This window comes from Elgaria multicarinata, chromosome 7 (assembly GCF_023053635.1).
Source record: "Elgaria multicarinata webbii isolate HBS135686 ecotype San Diego chromosome 7, rElgMul1.1.pri, whole genome shotgun sequence".
In the NCBI taxonomy this organism is placed as follows: domain Eukaryota; kingdom Metazoa; phylum Chordata; class Lepidosauria; order Squamata; family Anguidae; genus Elgaria; species Elgaria multicarinata.
Window position 1 is genome coordinate 92,614,349 of NC_086177.1, and position 24,241 is coordinate 92,638,589.

The following is a 24,241-nucleotide window of genomic DNA, read 5'->3' on the forward strand; positions in this document are numbered from 1 at the left end:
TTTATTTTTCCACATCTGTAGTGATTTGACACAAGCTGTAGATTTGGCCTGAGATCAAAATATATTGTTCCTTGACTTCCACTATGTCAGTCATCCAGAAACTGTATGGAGGTTACTTTCCTTCAATGAAAATGAGGGGTTTTGGCCCTTGCTTCCTCACACCTGCTTACTCAGTTGTTTTTTTCATGTTTACACTGCTCAAGCTTCAGTTTAAAACAAAATGAACAAAATCAATCTGGTGGATCTCAAGTAATCAGACTTAAACGAACGTATTCTTATATAACATTAAATAAATGAAATATAATATTTTCTATATCATTGTTGTTCATTCAGTGTCCCTGAGAAAGGCTTTTATGCAATTATGTTGGGCGACTTGCTATTTTATTAGAGTTATGGACTTTCTTTTTTCTTGCTCCTCATTCTTTCCTTTTTCCTTTTTCCTTTTAGTGGCTTTATCTTTGCAAAAAAGAAAAGAAAAGCCATTTGTGTTTTCCTCTTTCTTTCTTTCTAGTATCAGCTGCTCTCAAGGTGGCTGCTGCTGGAGCATACATCAAATGCAGTAAAAACAAGAAAAAAGGGAAAAATCCAAAGCTGGGGCTAGTCAGGATTGAATGGTGATGTGATCTATTCATAGGTAAATGGAAGTCAGGCCCATTCAACCTAATGGGACTTCAGCCTTAGCTAGACCTAAGGATTATCCCAGACAAATGGAGGGGTCGTCCCTTTCTGCTCCTGGGATCCCATGTGTGGCATTTGGATGTACAGTGATGATCCTGGGATATAGGCCTGGTTTAGGCATGGCCTTAGATTGAAGCAAACTTGCATTTACAGTGTAGGTTTACTACAGTGCAATCACATAGATGCCTACTCAGACACAAGCCTGGGATTTACTCCCAAGTAAGTGTATATAGAAGGAGTTCAACAGTGCACACACATGAGTGTGAAAGAGTGGTGTATGTATGTGTGTGAGAGAGAGAGTGTGTGAGAGAGGAGTGAGAGTGCTCAACTTTATTTTTGCCCACATTTCTTGAAACACTAATACCTCATATTGGTTTATATGGCCATTATGTGACATAGTGGTTAGACTATTGCACTGGGAGTCAGAGATCTGGGTTCTAGGCCCCATTCAGCCATGAAGCTCACTGGGTGACTTTGAGGCAGTCACAGACTCTCAGCCAATTTACCTCACAGAGTTGTTGTTGTGAGGATAAAATGGAGGGGAGGAGGATTATGTAGGCCACATTAGTTCCTTGGAGGGGAAAAAAAAGATGGAATATAAATCTAATAAATAAATATTTTTATATGCCCATCCAGCTATGTTCCATAAAAAGAGTGTTCACCGGGAGTCATTCTGAATCTCAAACAATTTATTGACTAAATTGTTACCAATTCACTTGTGTCCAATTGTGTCCAATGCAGCTGCTGGGCTATGAGGGTAGTTGAAGAAGACGTAATATTGGGAGGTGGTTCTTGTATGTGAGAGAGTTGTATGTGAATGCATGGTTCCTCATGCCTCAGCAGAAACCCAATGTGGACCTCGGGGGCAGAGGGGGAATGTTGTGTACCCCTGGTGTATAGGATTGCAGCCCCAGCCTCTCTTTTGCACACTTTCTGTTCTTGGATCCTTCTTCCCAGATGGACACATGCACTTTTTGTGGTGAGGCTTCACTTTTGTAAGTGCAATGCCATCTGCCACCTTTCTGTGTGCCTAATATTGCTTTGTAGGTGTAAAGCTGCCCAGTTGAGGTAAGTTACAACCAATTCAAAGGCAAACACACATATAGAGTTGTGGTCAAAAGAGTATACATATTTTTCCTTCAGCTTCCCAAAGCTACATTTATAGATATACAGAACAGAAATCCAGTAGTTGGAGTAAACTTATCTTATCTTCCTTGCCCAAGCTATGATAGGCCAGTGGAGGAAAACCAATATGACGATGCTTGCTTTGATGTCTGAACTAGGGTTGGGAGAGCCAAGAGTGTTTGAGCTTGCTGAAATTCTGAGAAAATAAAATCCAGTTCTCTCCCATTTCTGTCTGAGATCTGGGTTTTTTGGTTCATTGAAATGGAAAAAGTGTGCAATTAGAACAGGAAAAGTGTGCGTTTCTAAGCACATTTTTCAAGAGTACACATTTTCTTCCAATTGATGAAAGCATGAAGATCTTCTTCTTCTTCTTCTTCTTCTTCTTCTTCTTCTTCTTCTTCTTCTTCTTCTTCTTCTTCTTCTTCTTCTCCTTCTCCTCCTCCTCCTCCTCCTCCTCCTCCTCCTCCTCCTCCTCCTCCTCCTCCTCTTTTTTTGTTTTCTGGGTTGAAAGATGCACAAATTTTGCATTTTTTTTTCAAATGTAAACAAAAGTTTGGGAATGTGTGATTCCCCCCCCCCCCAAATGCTCTCTTCCCTTTGGAGTTGCAAACAGGGCATGTTCAGATGATTTGCAAACAGAAACAAAATTCTCATACATCCTTGGTTTGAACCTCAGTAATTTTTCTTCTGTCTTTCAGATCCTACTTGACTCCAAATGACTCAAATGCTGTTCAGTAAGATGTGCTTCAGTGGGTTAATTCACCCAGGCATTCAAGGAGTGCTTTAAGTGCATCTTTTAATTTGTCTTTCATTTGGAGAACTGCCATGTCAATTAATATAAGCAGACTGAGTTAAATAGCAAAGACACTGAGTGAAACCATAACAACATGTTTTAATGGGTTACAGCATGCCTCTGAGGTTGGAGGTCCCTCAATGTATTGAATTATTTCACCTCCAGTAAGAGTCTGTGCCATGAGATTGAAAAGAAGGAAGCCCACTGGGGAGATGCTGAGGTCTTCTCACTATCCTATCCATAACCATGTTACTTCTGACCAAAGTGATTCTCAATTCATATGGCAGCCATGCTCTATGGAGTGGTGATTACTAGGGGTGTGCACGGACCCCCCGCTCCGCTTCACTTGCAGATCCGCCATTTTCCGGATCGGGCCGCTCCGCCCCGCCCCCGCTCCGCCCACTTCCGCTCCGCTCCGCCCGGAGCTCCGGATCCGGATCCGGAGCTCCGTTTCCCCCCCCATAGGCTTGCATTGAAAGCTAAAAAATTATACAACTTTTTTTCTGTTCAAGTTAGAAACCTCATGTTTGGCACCATGACACCTCATGGGGATATACACACGCACGCCAAGTTTCAAAGCAATCCCATCATCCCCTGATTTTTGGCGAATTTTTGAAAATCGGGCACCCCACACACAACATCCCTGCGAGGTGGGCAGGGGAGGAGGGAGGGAAGGCAGGCAGGCATGCAGCTGGCATTTCTGGGGGCATAAGGAAGTGAGCCAAGGATAAGCCAGTAATGCATATAAAATGGAATAAATCAATAAATAAACAAAGGAGGGGTGGAATTAAAAGCAGCAGTGTTGCTCAATAAACAGCAAGAAGAATTTTTTTAAAAAGGCTATATCTGTCTTTTACCAGCAATAGGGGGACGTGCCCGGGGGAGGGGGAAGTAGCTGCCAGTTCAAGACAGCCACCAACAGCTCTGAGAAGAAGTAAAACGCTCACTTCAACTCATAACAGGCATTGCTCCACCACTGAAAAGTGACCATTCACTTCAACTCATGATAGGCATTGCTCCACCGTTTTACTCTCTTTGGAAGGCTCTAATGGCCTTCCAGTGCAGGAGAGAGTGGGGGCACGTCCACGATGAGATGCCCTAGGGGAGCTCATCCCCTTGCACCACATCTATTCAGTTGTTCACCAAGGTTAGGGTGGGGAGCAGTGCTGTGTTTCTATCTCTTATTCTTGGCTTAGTATATGATTTCAGGTTGTGTTTGTGCATTTGGTGGGGCTACTGTGTTAAAAAACACGGGGAAAAGCCCGTTCAGATGAAGAAAGAGAGGTTTCCCAGAATCCCAAGTTACCCGTTTTGCCTATGCCCTCCTCCAACTTTGGGATCATCATGACCGGGAGCTGACTCTGCCCCTCAGCCCTTTGAAAAAGGTATTTTTCCCGCCGATTTTTTAAAAACTTCTAGCGCGCGACCCGTACGATGCAGAAAGTTGAGAGTAGTCTCAAAATGACCCCCATCCACGACTCTCTGTGCACAAGAATTTTCAGAATGATAGCTTAAACCCCCCCCCAGTTATCCCCGATTCTTTCCCTCAATGCAATCCTATGGGCGAAAAGCCGAAAACGCCGTTTGAGCCGCGCGGTTGACCCGATTTTCACAAAAATATAGCACGCGACCCAGACAACGCAGAGAGGTGAGAGTGGTCTCAAAATGACCCCCATCCACGACTCTCTGTGCACAAGAATTTTCAGAATGATAGCTTAAACCCCCCCCCAGTTATCCCCGATTCTTTCCCTCAATGCAATCCTATGGGCGAAAAGCCGGAAACGCCGTTTGAGCCACGCGGTTGACCCGATTTTCACAAAAATATAGCACGCGACCCAGACAATGGAGAGAGGTGAGAGTGGTCTCAAAATGACCCCCATCCACGACTCTCTGAGCACAAGAATTTCTAGAACGATAGCTTCAAAAATAACCTAGTTATGCGCGATTATTTGCCGCAATGCAATCCTATGGCGAAATGTTTTCAAGATGGTGACCGGAGCCCTCCGCCTCAACTAGGAGCTCCGAAAAATGGCCGCTTCTCTTCGCCTTGCTTCTAGGGGGTCTGCGGTCCGCTCCTACTCCGCCTCTGGGTAAGGCGGAGCAGGCCAATCCGCTACTGCTTCTACGCTCCTAATCGGAGCGGATCACACCCCTAGTGATTACCATCTAGTCCCTTCCTATACAAGTCAATGGAAGATCCAGTATGATATCCCCCCCACCATACACAGCTTTTCTAGCAGTGGTGCTGTGGTGTGTTGTCCAAAAATATTCAGATCTGCATTACCATACCATATTGTTTTATATTTCCTTAGCCCTTCTCACATTAAATGCACGGGGAAAGGCAGGATTGTGACTGCTGTGCTTAGATGAATTTCTACTGAGGCCCTGGAGATGGGCAAACTCACACATGTCCGATTCCACAGACGCTCACCCTGCCCCCACCACTCGCCCCCTCATCAGGCCACGTGAGCTTCTTTTGAGGCCCGAATGAGTGCTCGGCAGCCATCCACCCACCCTTCAGAATGTTGGATCCTGGAATGGATCTGGTTTTACTTCATTCCTGTGCTGTAGAAAAACCTACTGGCAGAAGACATGAAGAAATATGAAGAAATGCTTTCTAAATGTCAAGGCCACAGCTGGACAATGCAATTATTGAATTATTGGCATGAGATGATTATTCAATTAGTCAATTAGTGGCTGGGATGACTGTACAGTTTTTGCCCTATATATATGGCTGTGTACTGTAGATTTTAATTACCCCATCTTTACTGCTACTGCTGTGTATCTGATATGATCATTGTGAGTATACGTGTGATGCTGTAACTAATTTGTTCAACCAAGTTTCTGTGCCAGTAAAAAGAAACTTTGTTTTATCTTAACAAAGTATCTGAGCCTTATTTTGAGTCTTTGCTGCATTCCTGCTGAGAGATGCTTCTTACTCTGCTTATCTTTGAGAAGAGTTAACTTCCAACACAGAAATTTTGTATTTCCCCCCATTGGGTAAAAAGTGGCAGCAAAAGCCCCATTTATGCAAGAGTAAAGGTGTGAATGCTCCATTTACACCTTTACTCTTATGTAAATGGGCCCCTTATGGTCAATATTTATGCAATGAGGGAAATGAGCAACTTCTGGAGCCTTCAGATGAAGGTGGATGGCTACCGAGCACTCATCATGTCTTGCAGGTGCTCAGAGTGCAGGTCTGCAAATGCTCTGTGGGTGCCTCACTGGGTTTGGGGTGGGGTAGATGTGGGGGAGTCTGTCAGGCTCTCAGACTCAGTCAGGCACCTGCAACATCTCTATGCTCACCCACCAAAGCAATGCATAAGGGTAAGAACATCAGAACATAGGAAGTGCTCTGCTGGATCAGACCAAGGGTCCATCTAGTCCAGCACTCTGTTCACACAGTGGCCAACCAGCCATCAGCCAGGGACCAACAAAGCAGGACATGGTGCAACAGCATCCTCCCACATGTGGTCCCCAGCAACTGGTGCACATAGACTTACTGCCTCGAAAACTGGAGGTAGCACACAACCATCAGGGCTAGTAGCCATTGATCACCTTCGCCTCCAGGAATTTATCCAACCCCCTTTTAAAGCCATCCAAATTGGTGGCCATCACTACATCTTCTGGTAGTGAGTTCCATAATTCAACTATGCACTGTGTGAAGAATAAGGCCTTACTAGCACTACCCCAAAGCATCTATGTGCCCAGTACCCCACCACACCCCATCATCCATGCATACAGTGTGAATATGTGGCATTATGGTTATATGTGAATATAATGCCATCAGTGGCTACTTGTCCTGATGGCTTTATTTGTTGCTGCACACTGTCCTGCTTGAGGGTCCCTGATCGACAGCTGGTTGGCCGCTGTGTGAACAGAGTGCTGGACTAGATGGCACCTTGGTCTGATCCAGCAGGGCTCTTCTTATGTTCTTACCATATGAAAAAAAAAATCAACGCAAAGAAAAAAAGAAAAGAAAAAAAGTTAAATAGATCCTGAAAGTTATTATTTGAATATGCAACAAACAGAATCCACTTTCTTATAAACTCTTTAGTATTATCCCCTTTGAGTTCTCCAATAATAAGTAATCTTAAAATTACAACAATGTGCCTTATATTGAAATACTAGGGGTGTGATCCGCTCCGATTAGGAGCGTAGAAGCAGTAGCGGATTGGCCTGCTCCGCCTTACCCAGAGGCGGAGTAGGAGCGGACCGCGGACCCTTAGAAGCAAGGCGAAGAGAAGTGCCCATTTTCGGAGCGCTCCAGTTTCCGCGGAGCGCTCCGATCGCCATCTTGAAAACATTTCGCCATAGGATTGCATTGCGGCAAATAATCGCGCATAACGACATTCTTTTTGAAGCTATCGTTCTGGAAATTCTTGTGCTCAGAGAGTCGTGGATGGGGGTCATTTTGAGACCACTCTCACCTCTCTGCGCCATGTGGGTCGCGTGCTATATTTTTTTGAAAATCGGGTCAACCGCGCGGCTCAAACGGTGTTTTCGGCTTTTTGCCCATAGGATTGCATTGCGGGAAAGACTCGGGCATAACTGGGTTGGTTTTTAAGCTATCGTTCTGAAAATTCTTGTGCACAGAGAGTCGTGGATGGGGGTCATTTTGAGACTACTCTCACCTCTCTGCGTCGTGCGGGTCGCGCGCTAGAATTTTTGGAAAAATCGGCGGGAAAAATACCTTTTTCAAAGGGCTGAGGGGCAGAGTCAGCTCCCGGTCATGATCACATGATCCCAAAGTTAGAGGAGGGCATAGGCAAAATGGGTAACTTGGGATTCTGGGAAACTTCTCTTTCTTCATCTGAACGGGCTTTTCCCCGTGTTTTTTAACACAGTAGCCCCACCAAATGCACAAACACAACCTGAAATCATATACTAAGCCAAGAATAAGAGATAGAAACACAGCACTGCTACCCACCCTAACTTTGGGGAACAACTGAAAAGATGTGGTGCAAGGGGATGAGCTCCCCTAGGGCATCTCATCGTGGACGTGCCCCCACTCTCTCCTGCATTGGAAGGCCATTAGAGCCTTCCAAAGAGAGTAAAACGGTGGAGCAATGCCTATTATGAGTCAAAGTGAGCGTTCATTTCTTAGTGGTGGAGCGATGCCTATTATGAGTTGAAGTGAGGGTTTACTTCTCAAGCTCAGAGCTGTTGGTGAAGCAATGGCTGTCTTGAGTTGAACTGGCAGCTACTTCCCCTTCCCCCGGGCACGTCCCCCTATTGCTGGTAAAAGACAGATATAGCCTTTTTTTAAAAATTCTTCTTGCTGTTTATTGAGCAACACTGCATTACTGGCTTATCCTTGGCTCACTTCCTTATGCCCCCAGAAATGCCAGCTGCATGCCTTCCCTCCCTCCTCCCCTGCCCACCTCGCAGGGATGTTGTGTGTGTGTGGCTTTGACTCAGGGGAGAAGTCCTTCCTGTGCTCACTTGGAGTTTTGGAAGTTCCAAATTTTGCAGGTTTAAGCCCCGCCAAAAAACAGGGGATGATGTGACTGCCTTGAGTCTCGGCGTACGGCGTATGTATCCCTAGATAAGCTGTCATGGTGGTGAGTTTGAGGGGTTTTTTTAACGTGCAAAATTGACGGAGCTATGGAAAGGGGTGTTGGATTTTCATAAATTCCCCAAAAATCAGGGGATGATGGGACTGCCTTGAGTCTTGGCGTGCGTATGTATCCCTGGATAAGCTTTCATGGTGGCGTCTTTGAGGTTTCTATCGTGCAAATTGACGGAGCTATGGAAAGGGGTGTGAATGGGGTGCCCGATTTTCAAAAGTTCCCCAAAAATCAGGGGATGATGGGATTGCTTTGAAACTTGGCGTGCGTGTGTATACCTCCATGAGGTGTCATGGTGCCAAACATGAGATTTCTAACTTGAACAGAAAAAAAGTTGTATAATTTTTTAGCTTTCAATGCAAGCCTATGGGGGGGGGGAAAACGGAGCTCCGATCCGGATCCGGAGCTCCGAGCAGAGCGGAGCGGAAGTGGGTGGAGCGGGGGTGGGGCGGAGCGGCCCGATCCGGGAAATGGCGGATCTGCAAGTGAAGTGGAACGGGGGGTCCGTGCACACCCCTATGAAATACCATTCTAAAACAGGAGTAGCATTGCTTTTGCTCTCAATTACTTGCCATTATTATTATTATTATTATTATTATTATTATTATTATTATTATTATTATTGAGGGTTGTATTTATTGTTGTTGTTGCACGGTGCCATGAAAATGGTCATGGAAGTTTGGGGCATTCAGTATTTTGAATACTAAATAAATATTGAAATTGCCTCAGTGCTGCACTTTATAAAAATGGGATCACTAGAATGTACTGAGAAATATCCATCAAAGGAACTCATGTTGTCTTGCAATTCTCAGCTGTAAGCACCTTTACAGATATGGGGTGCTGTTGTGACGCTGAAGCTAATTGTCCCACTATGTCTCAATCTGCCCATTCAGGGATATAAATATTAATGCAATCCTCTGCTTGAACAACTCCGCATACTTATTATACATTTGCAACCATTTGCGGCCTAATAGATTGCCAAATCAATTATTTCTGCATCTCATGCATTTTGTGATGGCTTGACAGGAAATGGTAGTGATGTCTTTACATTTTATGTCACCTTGATACCTACTGTTGGCAAACAGTTTGTTGGCAAACTGTGCAGCTTTTTCCTTTTCTTTTTGTTTTAAAGAGTAAACTGGGTTTTTGACAAACAGTGTTCCCAGTATAGAAACATGTACACCAAATGCCCTTGTCTGCTTTTGTATAATTTCTGAAGGTGTAACGGGGACTCGTTTCCGCCATCTTGATTTCATCAGACTTTATAGCATGTGGCACTGAGCGGCTGACCCAAGTTTCTTTGAGGTCACCCAGAGGCAAAAGCTTCACAATACCCTTGCTCCTAGTTTGATCTGAATCACCCAAGCCCATTCTTAATTGATTAATAAATACAAAGGAATAATCCTGTAAGCAGCATTCCAGTCAAAGGCGAGAATTTTATTCAGTTCAATTTACCAAAACTGGCAAATTTCTTAATATATGGGATGGAAAGAATTTAAGATTAAAGAAGGAGAAGAAAGAGAGGAGGAGGAGGAGGAGGAAGAGGAGGAGAGCTTACCAAGACAACTTGCTTTGGGACATTTATTTATTCAAGGCACTGGTTTTGTCCTATAAAGCCTTACACGGCTTGGGACCACAATACCTGACGGAATGCCTCTCCCGACGTGAATACACCCGGTCACTACGTTCAACATCTAAGGTCCTCCTCCGGGTGCCTACTCCGAGAGAGGCTCGGAGTGTGGCAATGAGGGACAGGGCCTTTTCGGTGGTGGCCCCCAGACTATGGAATGATCTCCCTGACGAGGCTCGCCTGGCGCCAACGCTGCTATCTTTCCGGCGCCAGGTTAAGACTTTCCTCTTTGCCTAGGCATATGGCGGCACATCTTAATCACCCACATGTTTAGTTTTTTAATGGTTTTTAATGCTTTATGTGTGTATGTTCTGTGTTTTAGAATTTTAAATTTTGTATACTCGTTTTTAATCTTAATTTTAGAATTTCTGTAAACCGCCCAGAGAGCCCTGGCTATGGGAGCGGTATATAAGTGCAATAAATAAATAAATAAATAAATAATATTTATTTATTTATTTATTTATTACATTTCTATACCTCCCAATAGCCAGGGCTCTCTGGGCAGTTCACAAAAATTAAAACCATTCAAAGTAGCATGACAGTAGCAATAATGAGTTATAGATAACTGTTTTTAAATGCATAACTTTTGTATTCAGAATATAAAGAGACAATAAGGATGAGGAGAAAAAGGCATGCACCCCTAAACATACTTTACCTGCAGGAAGATGTAAGGCAGTGTGAGAGAACTAAGGATCTGAATGGAGAAGTCACTTGCTCTAGCTATTTTAACACTGGACAAATTAAGGTGGATCTTGCCGACCCTTTGGTGTGGTGAGACACTATTGTGCTATTGTCTGGAAATATAGTAGATGTAGAGAAAGCAAGGATATTTCTGTGTCTATTGACTGAAAAAGCCGAGGAGGTCAATACAACTTCTTGCCCTTCTCCCTTGATACTACAATGCCTTTTCACATACAGTTTGTTGAACAAATATTAACTAAAGGCTATTGTGATGTGGACAGTCCAGTCTACTACCTAGTGAGCTTGGGATACTGCACAGAAAGAAATGGTATGTGTTGTCAATACTACACTGGCAATAGACACTGTTATGAGATCTGGCATAAGAATCGGAAACTGCCATGTATTAAATTAGGCCATTAGTCTATCTAGTTCAGTATTGTCTACACTGACTGGCAGTATCCCTCCAAAGTTTCAGGCCGGGGTCTCTCCCAGCCATACCTGGAGATGTCAGGGACTGAACTACAGATAGGAGAGAATTTAACTTGGTTCTTTTTAAATTAACAATTTACTATGATTTACAAATCCCTCAATGAATGAGATTTTTTAAAAAAAGTAGATAAAGTCACAGATTAATCCATCAAAGAAGAGGGCTTTGAACAGGGATGTACAGATTATGGAAAATCTATTCTGTTTTTGTTTTGTGGATTGTCAGGCACCTTTTGTTCTCTCATCCTCCCATTGACAGAATCGGGGTTGTTGTTTTTTCAGTTTCTGAAATTGCGCAAATGCACAAGTTTTCCCAAGATGCACATTTTCATGCTTTAGCGCAGTGGTCCCCAACCTTTTTGGCACCAGGGACCGGTTTCGTGGAAGACAATTTTTCCACAGACCAGGAGGGGGTTGAGGGGTTAGGGAGGCGCCAAGGGGTGGGCCTCCCCTTTCCTTGCCAGCCACAGCCACCCTCCCTCCCTCCTCCTCCCACCAAGCATCAGCCCAAGCTGCAACCTGCTCCGTGTTCGGAGTGCCAACAGCACTGTGTGCCTCCAGCCCATCCACGAGCAAGGCAGCCCATCCTGCCTGCAAGCAGTGGTGGTGGCCAGAGTCATGCCCACCTGGTCCCCGAGAGGGAGGAGCAGAGCTGCGGCAGCCTCCCCACCCCCGCCGCCGCACCCGGAAGCCGCTCTCCCACAGTGTCTCTGAGTGATTCTGGAGTGGGGGGGGTGGCAGGCGTGGCTTTGCTTCGGCTGGGTGGGCGGTATAAAAATGTAATAAATAAATAAATAAATAAATAAATAATAAATAAGCGAAGTCAGGATGCTGGCGTGGGCAGCTTCCGGCCGGGTGCGCTGTTCCGAAGCCACCCCCCCCACCCCAGCATCCTAGTTTCACTTTGGCTGGGCAGGCGAGATGGCACCCCACGCCCAGGTACGCTGGAGAGGGGTGGGTGTGGGTGGGTGAAGGCAGCTCACCTGCGTGGCCTGGTTCCTAACAGACTGGGGGTTGGGGACCCATGCTTTAGCATATGGGGAAATGCACAGTTTTGGCCATGCTTTTTATTTTTGCATATTTTTCTATGATACGAATTACACAAAATTCCTGAAGGTTAGAAAAATGGTCTGTAAATCCATGGATTCCACCCGACAGGGAAAAAGCTGGCCTGTTGAGGAATTCATGGGTCAGATTCATAAATACCTGAACTCATTTGGTTCCTTTGAGGTTTACTCCAACATCTTTAGCTTTGAGTGCTCAGCATTTAAAAGATTAGCTTTGATGCACTGTGTATTGAACCATAGTGCTGAATTAGGATTGTCACTTCTTTCCTCTGACAGGCACCCCATCTTTAATAGTTACATGCCAGGCAGGTACAACATGGTCTCTCTATGCCAGGAATAGATACACTTATTGAATTAGGCTAGTGTGGTTCAGTGAGAATTTTGTTCAGTTCTTTGTTTGATAAGAACTTACTGAAATTTGCAAATTTCTTCATTAATAGTAGAGAAAGAACTTGAGATAATAATTAAAAAAAGAATGTGGGAGAAAGTAAAGATGAGTGTTTCATTCCTCCCTATATAATCTCATGCATGTATACTCAAAAGTAAACCCAACTGAATCCAATAGAATGCAATCCCAGGGAAATCTTTATAGGATGATAGGGGAGTTAGGTTTACTCCCATATTCCATTTTATATCTCAAAATTCTTTCCATCCTGTTTATGGAGAAATTTGCAGATTGGGATAAATTCTTATACATAAAAAGAACCGAACAAAAATCTCGCCTAAATTGCACAGTTAGCAGGGATTAAATCCCATGCACAGAGTGGGAATTATGTCTGGATAAACATGCCTAGGATTGTAGTGTTCGTGTGTTTGAGGTGAGTAGTTCAAAACCACTAATCACAACTTCCCTCTAAAGTGCCAGTGTGGTGTAGCGGCTAAAATGTTGGACTGGGAGTTGGGAGATCCAGGTTCTACTCCCCACTCAGCCATGGAAACCCACTGGGTGACTTTGGGCCAGTCACAGACTCTCAGCCCAACCTACCTCACAGGGTTGTTGTTGAGGATAAAATGGAGAGGACGAGGATTATGTACAATACCTTGGGTTCCTTGGAGGAAAAAAGGTGGGTTATAAATGTGATGATGATGATGATGATGATGATGATGATGAGAGAAAAAGCATGTTTATTTATGCATATTTTCATAACAGAAGTACTTCTATGTTTATGTACCATATACCTCTTAAGTCAAGTCAAGCTAGTACAGAGATTTTGGGTTTCTTCGATGTTGTTCAGCATTTACTTTAATAACCCTTGTTTTTCTCACTCTCCTTGATTGGCCTCATGACCTTTTATTGCTACTTTATATACATTACTTTCCCAAAGATGCCTGCATCCAAATGGCTTAACCCTACTCTGTCACATATCAGGAAAGAAAGAAAAATAATTTCAAGAACAGCAAGTGGGATTTTATTACATGTTCACTTTCATTTCAAGTGGTTTACATTACAGAACAATGTGCAGAATGACCTTTTGTCCTGAAACCTTCACTCTTAAACCTTCGTTTGAAGTATAAGCAATACATCTCAAATCTCCTGTCGGTGCTGATGGATGCTGGAAATGAACGCTGCTGGTATAATGCTCTGGAATTATAGAATAATATTAGACATTATATTTTGAAAAGCCTCTTAGACCCATTTTTATTCCTGAAATCCACATCTGTTACTTTTTGAAAAGCTATTCTTTCTTTCTGTCTATTATTATTATTATTATTATTATTATTATTATTATTATTATTAATATTATTATTATTATTATTATTTGAAGGCTGTACGTTTTATAGCATAGTTATAAAAGCAAATCCAGAACCTTAGACTACACAAATGCCCTGAGAGTGGAGATTCATGGCTTGCCATGTCTTAGGATAATGTGATGGGAATGGCTGGAGCTCAGAGAAGAGATGGGTGAATCTTTCACCCTCATTCTCATTGAGGTTCTCATTTTTCCATCACCAAGTTTGTTCCAACTTAGGCCGGCATCGGATGGACGGACTTCCCCCTACTATAAAAAAAAAAAAGGAAGAAGGGCCATCCACAACTGGCTACACTTAAAAAAGGTATGTGGAAACCCTGTCCCCCTCCCCAAGGGGAAAATTCTCTGAATTTTCCCTCTTCCTTGCAAAAGCGGCAGAAAAAACAATGCCTCTTTCACAGGGAAAGAGAAAGATCCCAAAAACAGGGGACAGGATTCAGCCCAGCACTAAATAAAAGAACAACTACCTCATTCATGGAATAGTATGGGGGATCCAGATGCCATCTTCTTCAATTTCCCATGTTTTCCGATCACTTTTTCCTTCTTTTCTCTTATCAGGAAAAAGGCCCCTTTAGGAATGGCTGCACAGTGCCTCTTGATTGATAATGCTAGGGACACCCCCCCACACACATAAAAGCATCCTGAATCAATTTCTTTCTCTCTCTGGCCACAGCTAGACCTAAGGTTTATCCTGGGATCATCCAAGGTTCGCCCCTGCCTGAGCACTGGATCCCCTGTGTGTCACCTAGATGAACAGGTTTGACCCCTGGATGATCCAGGGATAAACCATAGGTCTAGCTATGGCCTCTGTCTCTGTCTCTGTCTCTGTCTCTCTCTCTCTCACACACACATACATAACTGAGAATGCATAGGGTTGTGTAAAATGCCAATGTATACAGAATTCTGAATATGGTATATATTTGTAGCCTTCTTGGTGCATGACGTTTCAGGTAAGTAGTTCAGTACAGGCGGACTCTAAATTACGGCTGCACAAGGCCACAATGTTTGGCAGACAACTGAGGACACAGCTGTCTAAGAGAGTTAAATTGTCCTTCCCACTCTATTGGTTTGTAAAATAAAAATAAAAATACAATATATAAACTATTTATTTTATTTATTTATTATTAATAAATAAATGAATTGCCATGAGTTATATCTATTTTCACACTTTAGGAGGACTTCCCATTCAAAACAGAGGCCTCATCTACTCCAAACAGGATATTCCATTATGAAAGTGGTATGAAAGTGGTATATAAAAGGCAGGAGCCACACTACTGCTTCATAGCGGTATTGAAGTGCACTGCAGGATCTACACTACTGCTTTATGGTGGTACTGAAGTGCACTGACAATTCTTGGGGCCCATGACACATCTACACCAAGCAGGATATAACGTCATGAAAGTGGTATGAAAGCATTGCTATATGTACAAAACTGGAAGAATGAGACAATACCAACAATGGACGAATGGATGTTGAAACTTGCAGAGATGGCAAAACTTACAGCAATAATGAGAGAAAGGTCAACAACTATGTTTATGCTGGAATAGAAGCCTTTGATAGAATATCTGCAAAAAGAGATAGAGAAAAATGATGTTTTTGTTTGTGGATTTTAGTATTAAGATGGGGAAAGAGAGGAAAGGAGGAAGGTTTAGAGAGAAATGAAGTATGAATCTGTGAATCCAATGTATGAGACTCAGATAAGTCATAAGAAAGAACTGAATTTGATTGACATATAAATGGTAATTAAGAAATTAGTTGCCATTTTTGGCATGAAGAGGGCTAAAAAAAGTACTTTAACCTTACTCTTAAATGTTTTTTTTTGTAATTGTAGTTGTTTCTAGGGATGTGCTCCGCTTCTAATCGGACTGGCGAATTAGAAGCAGAGCGGGGGGCTTCGCCTGCCCTTAAGGCGGAGGCGAAGAGGATTGGGGGGCCGGCGGAGCGTGGCAAAGAGGATCGAGGTGAAGGCGGATCCTTCGCCTCGATCCGGAGCTCCGCCGGAAAGGTAAGTCAGGTTTACCGGGCCCTGCCGCTGTCGCCCATGCGGCGACAGCGGCAGGGCCTGGTAACCCCCCCGCCCTCCTCTCCCTTACCTGCCTCCGTCCGTGGTCCGTCGGCATCTTCAATTGAGCCCGCGGTTCAACCAGGAAGTCTGGGCCGCTTGTGCCCACATGGGCAGCGACGGCGGCAGGACCCGGTAACCCCCCCGCCCTCCTCTCCCTTACCTGCCTCCGTCCGCGGTCCGTCGGCGTCTTCAATTGAGCCCGTGGTTCAACCAGGAAGTCTGCGGCCCAGACTTCCTGGTTGAATCGCAGGCTCAATTGAAGACGCCGACGGACCACAGACGGATGCAGGTAAGGCCCCCCTCCCCCCTGGTCCCTTACCGGGCTCTGCCGCCGTCGCCGCACGGGCGGTTATGGCGGCAGGGCCCAGTAAACCTCCCACCCTCCTCTCCCGGCCTTACCTGGCACCACTCCCCTCCACTGCGGAGCTCCGATTCGGAGCCGGAGCTCCGCGGCGAAGAGGAGCAGAGTATGGGCGGAGCAGCGCGGAGCGGAGCGGGCCGACCCAAAATTTTCGGATCGGCCCTCGGGGCGGAGCAGGGTTTCCGTGCACACCCCTAGTTGTTTCATGTATACCTTTGTTTGTATGTATTATATATGATGTCTGTGTTGGTGATGTTTAAAAATAAATAAAAAAAAATGCAAAATAGAAAGTGGTATGAAAATGGTATATGGTATGTATCAACAGGCCCCAACAATTGTCAGTGCACTTCAATACCACTATCAACCAGTGGTGTGGCTCCTGAATCTTTTATACCTCTTTCATACCACTTTCATAGCGGAATATCCTGCTTGGTGTAGATGAGCCCAGAGTTTCACTGGGGTTCTGTCACTCTGTTTTTTTAAAACTGGAATTTAAAAACTCTATCATTTTTTGGGAAAAAAAATCTAAATTCATGTAGCCATTTAGACACAACTGGAGAGTGTTTGGCATAACCCAAATGTGTCAGGAAATTGTTTAGCAACATCTTTTCTTATATTGTTGGTTGAAAATCTAATTATCTATTACTACCAATTATATATTGTATACAAAAGAATTTAGTCCAGTGTATTGTGATTGGTTCCTTGCACTTGTTGAGGGTTAACTATCTAAATTATGGCTGTCATGTACTGAGTAAGTTGTGACTCGTTCAGTACATGAGTGACAACTCAGTACAACTCTAGAAGGTTCATGTAGTTAATACTCTCTTGTACTCTTGAAAAGAATTCTTATATTGTTTTGAAAGGCCTAGAGGATGACATTATTAACTAAGAACATGTCCCGCCGAAGGAGAGAGAGAATAATTCCCTTCCTTAAACTACCACTTGGTGATTTTAAAAATGTGACTCCTTGTCTAATGAAAACTGACACACGTTTTTCCAACACATTTCTCAAGCGGTCATTTCTCAGTAATCTGTTTTATATGTCACTCATAAGTGCTAGATTTCTCAGCAGGTGGCCATAAGGATTTCAAACCCCAAGCCCAAACAAGCTGTCATTACACATTTATTTAGACATGACTTCCAGTGACCACTTGTCGCCATTGCTGAGAAATAATTATTCCACTTTTATTCTACCCTTCTCTTTCCATAACCTTTTCCCCTACCCCCACCTACCAAATCTACATGGTAAACTTCAGGAGACTTGCAAATAATTTGTAGCCAGAGTTTTGAAGACACACTGGCTCTGCCTAGAGAATGAAAACTTGACATACACACACACACACACACACACACACACACACACACACACACACACACATTCAGAGGCCCTGTTCAGACAACATACTAAACCATGATGGTTTAGTGTATTGTGCTAAACGTTATGGCTTAGTGTGTGAACCATGAATAAGCCAGGACCTACATTACTGCTTTAAAACAGTTTATAACAGTAGTGACAACTACTGGGGCCCAGAACACACTCCATATACAGTGTTCAAAACATTTTCAAAGTGTCATATCCTGCTTGGTGTAGTTCTGGTGTTAGTGTGCCATGTCAACCATTCATGGTGGCTACATAACCATGGTTTCATCATGTTCACTAAACATTTGCTGCAAAAGGGTTAGCAGCCTAACTATGGCTTAGCGTGTTGTCTGAACAGGCCCAGAGAGAGAGAGAGGGAGGGGGAGGGAGAGGGAGAGGGAGAAGGAGAGGGATGGAGCTGCTCTCCTTATTTGATTATCCCACTTGGCTGGAATCCTAATATTAGCCATACTAATATGGCTTCAAGTACTTGAGCCATATTAGTGATGCAAATCATATGTCTTTTCTGCATATTATAGTTTAGATCCAGACTTTGTCATGCTTAGAGTTGACCAAATGAAATCAGTGGGAATGAAATTAGTCATGACTAACTTGTTCCATTGGTTTCAGTGAGTCTATTCTAAACATGACAGAATCTGGACCTAGCCCTATCCTACCGGGACATTGGGTAGCAACTAAGAGAAAAAGGATGTATGAGAATTTTGTTTCAGTTTTCAAATCACTTGCAAATGCAGCATTCACAATCCCAAATGTGAATGGGAGCGCATTTTCTCCAAAGATGTTCACAAATTGCTGAACTTGTGTTAATGTTCATAAAAAGTGTGGTTAAAAAACGTGAAGTGTTCTCAAAATGTGCAATGTTCTCAAGATCTTCACCTTTAAAATCACCTTCATTGTAGTCTATGGGGGAAATTTGCACAATTCTGGAAATTTCCACAGATTTGAGAATTGTTTGCAGAACTTCCATGTCTTCCACTGTTTGTTTTGTGCATTTTCCCCAAAACAAACAGCCATCACCAACATGAGCACAAACCAAGGAGAGACAAGCAGTGAGCTAATGTTCAGAGAATCTTGGCAAGCTAAAACATTGCATGTTCACCCCCTCCCTAATCCATGCAGCTAGGCCCACCTGTATGGTTGTAGTATTCACACATACATAGAATCATAGAATCATAGAATAGCAGAGTTGGAAGGGGCCTACAAGGCCATTGAGTCCAATCCCCTGCTCAATGCAGGGATCCACCCTAAAGCATCCATGAGAGATGGTTGTCCAGCTGCCTCTTGAATGACTCTCATGCACATACACACAACAGAGCCACATGGGATAGCGTCATGGCAAAGTGATGTAGAGCCATAATGAAATGAATTGAAAGTTGGGCCAGATCTACACCAAGCAGGATATAACACTTTGAAAATGTTTTGAAAACAGTATATGTAATGTGTCCTGAGCCTGAACAGTTATCAAAACTGTTATAAAGCAGTAGTGTAGATCCTGCCTTGTTATAATTGATTTGTATGCACACACTTACACACCCACACACCCACACCCACACACCCCACTTGCCATGTTTTAAATGAATGCATTTCTAAGTGGCTTACAAACAAAGATTAAAATATATAATAATAAATACATGAAAATACATCATAATATTAAAAAAAGAACATTTATATATAACACATGCACACACATTATGAACATTAATATATTGTATGGAAAAAGAGCAAACTCTTTTACAGGCAGGACTACCAAGAGCAAAAGTACCTATTTTTGAGAACAACAGCAAAAAGTTTCTTTCAGGCTAATGGTTACCCAGGGTGTTAAGAAAGCAAAAGAATGTGCTATTGATTCAATTACCATTCATTTTGTCAAGTGGCAATGGCAGAAAATAGAAATGGCAAGTTGACAAATGTCAGTGCATTAGCTTAAGCCAGTGATCATTTTGAGAAGCACGTGAAGTAGGTGCAGTTACATTTCAATTATGTCATATTATTGGTGCTTGGATGGTCATATAGCATTGAACCATCAGATCAATGTCCAAATTTATCACGGATGGAAGGCTTGGGCCTGTGTCATCGAACTTGTCCACTACTCCATGTGATCCACACACAAGAAGCCTCACACAAGCAGCTGCATAATGTGTGCAACCGGTGTACAGCAATACCTGGCATGCCGTTGGCATCAATTTCTGAAATGGTGTCCCAGCTATGGATATGGTTAGATGTGCCAACTGTATATTTTCATAGTGTATCCTTGAGGATAATCTCCAGCATCAGTAAGCAGGGTAGGAAAAGGCTTCCATCTGAATCCCTGGAGAGCTGCTGCCAGTCAGCGAGGACATGCTGTGCTTGATGTGACCAATGGCCATCCTTGGTATAAGTTGAACTGCAGGGAGAGGTTTGACTATTGGGCAATATAGAAATGCAATAAATAAATAAAGTTGAAATAAGGGAAAAGCCCAAATCGTCTTCCCAGTTCTTCACCGTAATTTTCAGATGGTGAATTGGGGTGGACATTTCAGTGGTTTTTAAGGGTACAGATATTTCAACGAATGGAAGACTTATGCCAGCCCCATTATTTCTTTAAATCCTGTTGCTGTGGCAGCATTGCTCATCCTTCACTTGCCTTTTAACTGAAGAAAAATCATCCCTTTGCCCTCTCCACCTGGAATATATATATATATTACAGTTCACCCCCCATGCTACTGTGGCACATAGGTTGATAAATAAGAGACAAAACATGTACCGTTTGGATTTAAACAGGGCCACATTTATTTAAGATCTGCAAAGGGAGTGATACCCTATAGGGCATCCAGTAAGGCCTGAAAAAGGCCCATCTAAGTTGGGCGAGCCGTACATGGCCCATGGTGCACTTGTATGTTAAGTTTGATTATGTTACTCAGATAAGATATTATGTATTCAACATTTATTCAACATTTATGTAGTGTGTTGTTTCTTTTTAATTGTTATTGTGTATGTTTAAGTATTGTGGAAAATATATTTTTTTTTAAAAAAAAAAAAGGAGTGGAGCTCCGATCCGGATCCGGAGCTTCGCAGTGAAGCGGAGTGGACTATAGGCGGAGCAGACCCATTCCAGAAGTTGCGAATCTGGAAGAGAAGCGGATTGGGGGGGTCCGTGCACATCCCTAAAGGAAACTCTGCAGAGAATAAATAGGTTTTCAAGGGTTTCTCAAAGGGCTTTAGTGAAGGGACTAAGCATAAATCAGCTGGAAGGGAGTTCCAGTACTGTGGAGACACCACTAGCAAGGCCCTGCAATTCCATGTGACATTTTTGTCTTAGACTTCCCCTTTGTTCCCCTATCAGATGGACTCAGTTCATGCTAGGGTGACCAACTGTCAGGATTTCCCCGGATTTGTCCTGGTTTTTGTTCTTTCCATGGTGTCAGGGGGGATTTCCTATAATTTTCAATAATGTCCTGGAATGACACACCTTCCTCTTTAAAGCTGCCATTAGCATGGCAGGAGGGAATGACATGCTTTCTTGAGGCACATCATTCCCCCACCCCGAGCTCCAATTGAGGTCTTAAAGGGGAAAGTGGGTCATTCGTGGACATTATAGAAAAGGCCCCCATTGGAGTGGATGGTGGTGGTGCAGAATGAAATCCTTTCCCCTCCTCCACTCCAATCGGGTTCTTTAAGGTGGCGGGGGAATAACGTACTTTCTGCAGGACTCAGAAAGCTGCTTCCCCCCACACACACTAGGTGTCCTCTTTTTTGGTTTTCCAAATATGGTCACCCTAGTTCATGCACTTTCTGTTGTTTGGGTTCTTACCATCCTGTGGTCTATGTGAGTGACTCTATATACATAAGTAGGATCACTGCATCTGTGAACTCTGCTGAGGAGGAGGATCTAACCTGTGGAGGGCACTACTGGGAAGGCTCCCCCCTCCCTTTACTGTTGCCCTCTTGGTGTCATCCTCTTGCCCCTAGCTTGCAGGAACAATAGGCAATATCACCTCTTTATTCCATTTATCTTTCCTAATACATTGGGAATTATAATTGGAGGGGAGGACTTTCATGATCTAACATACGACTGGTTCCCTTTTAGTCTCCCTCTCTGCAATTTTCCCACTCCCTCATGAGGTGCTCTTCTCCCTTTGGGAGGCAACTGTGGGGTTTTATAAGATGGAAGGGAAAAGATGGAGGAGCTGCACTCCCACAGTTTGTTTTGAAGCCACCACTGCTACTTGGTTTCCCCATCTGTTTTGTCTGTGTCTCAATGCAGACCAGAAGGGGAGGGGGGACACTGCAGAACATGCTCCTACTGTGTGGACTGAATTACCACTAGGCCCAGCGCTCTGCTACTGCCTAGGCCTTTGCTACAGCCTAGGCCTCTACTACTGAGACAATTGCAAAAGTGGTCTGGGGAGGGGGCAATGCAGGTTTAAGTACTTGAAATAAACAGCTCCACTACTGGCCAGCATCAGCAGATGTGGCATACATCTGTATGCTGTCTTATCATGTCTCATCCCCTCCATGGCCAGACACAACTTGGCTCCTGATGCAAACCCATGCAAACACAGGAAATGCACATCAAATGAGCATTTTATAGCATGCTTGTTACTGGCCACTCAAGGACACTCCTGGGTCCTTTTGATCACACTGTCTGCTTTCCACATGTCACCTGCTCCTTCTGCTCATTTTTCCATTACAAAAGAATCCCCTGAAAATCTGGTTTTGGCGGGCCGTAACAAAATTTGCCACCATTTCCTGCTGTGTGCAGGAGAAACAGCACAACAAAAATGCCCACTGAATGGGCCATGTGGTCGTTACTTGATTCCTCTTTCATTCCCATGTAAAGAAAGAGGAAGCTGATCGCCCCTATTGTGGGACAGAAGCAGAAGGCAAAGGCCCTTTCTACCCCTAAGGATTATCCCAGGCAAATGGAGGGATTGTCCTCTGTGTGGCATTTTGGATGCACAGGAACGATCCAGGCACGATCCTGGGGAAAAAGGCAGGTGTAGAAACAGCCAAAGTGTCCCCCCCCACACACCAATCTGATGCTCCCCATTATCACACGTCAGTACACTTTCAGACTTTTTTCTGATTGTCCCTGTCTCTGGACTATTATAAAATGTGTCATGCTAAAGAAAGAAAAAAGAATGAAACTTGCCTCTTGAAGATTCTATCTACTTTGCACCACTTGACAATGTCAGAGTGATGTGTAAACAAGTTCAGGATTTTTTTGCAGAATGCTTGTACCTGATTTCACAAAGAATGCAGAAAGCACTGGCTACAGTCTGGCACTGCATGATTTTTTCCCCTTTAACTAATCATATACTTCCAGAGATGTCAGGATCTCTTATTATATACTGTAGCATTTTAGATGCTTGAACTGCTATTACTGCTAACCTTTCCTTTCTATATGCCTCATCCTTTCTTTCTCTTCGGAATCTAGCTCTTCAAGTCTGTCTCACAGCATGGCTCATAAATAAAAAGAGGCACAAGCACTTCATAGCCATTAAAATGATGTCTTCGACATTTCTAGACCATTGTCAAAAAAACTTCATTTTTGCAGCCTGGAGAGAAAAGATACCTGCTGAAACCACATGCAAAGCTAGACGGACTTATTGAACTTGCTACTTAATTTTTAAGGTCCACAAAAAGCCAATGCTTCGAAAATGGCTTATCAATAACATAGTTATCCCTTTTACCAGGCAACATGTTTTATATTGCTTTGCTTGCTGATACACTCATTCTGGGTCACCCCCTTTCTCCAATAATAGCCCTGCCCACAGAAAGGTGCAACAGGTTATTTCAAAGGAGGAATAAGATGCCTTTGCAGACCCCCCTGCTATGCCCAAATCTTGCTGGCAGGGCATTGCATGGGCCAAGCAAGGTAGAGGGTTGGGCCAGCCCTCTGGATCTCCAGGCTTGAACAGGAGTAGAACTCTCCATGCAGTAGCAGACCCTGCCTTAACAAGTGTCCCAATTAAACAGAGAGTCCTACTTATGTTCAAGTGAACATGAGCAGAATTCTGGTGAAACGTGGCTGATTCCACAAGGCAAGGTCTGAACTGAAGTGGGCAAAGTCACATGTTCAGACAAATGCCTGAAAAGGGCTATAGTTCTGGTGATTTTTCAGAATGCGTTCAGTAGATTTGGATGAAAATGTCAGATGTAAAATGGTTTAAAGTGGGTGCTGGGATTCCATTTGCCATCAAGAACTGCAGAATTCCCATAATGTGCTCTCCTTTCAGAATATGCGTGGATTCTGAGTTTCAGGTGGAAGTGTGAAGCAGCAAGATAAAATGGAAATACATGTCAGTGTTTAATGCAATGAAAATTGTGAGCGAAAGGTGAGGGGGATATAAAGAGATGAGACAAGTGTTAATGGTATAAAATTCGGGCCATTTTTATTGAAGGAAAAGGGAAAACTGGACAAGCCCTAATTCAGGCGAAACATTTTATGCCTGCTGAGTGGCGTCTGTAAGATCACCACCTTTTGGGGAGGGGAGGCCTTCCCATGTCACTCCCGGGCCACAAAACACCAGGTGAGGTAAGGGACAGCCTCACAGGTAACCCTTATCCCCCCACTGGGGCTGCAAAAACCTCAGCGGAAGGCCTCAGGCTTCTCACTAAAGCAGTGCCACAGAATGATCAGCATACCTATTACCTCTAACCGTGCCTGCCCC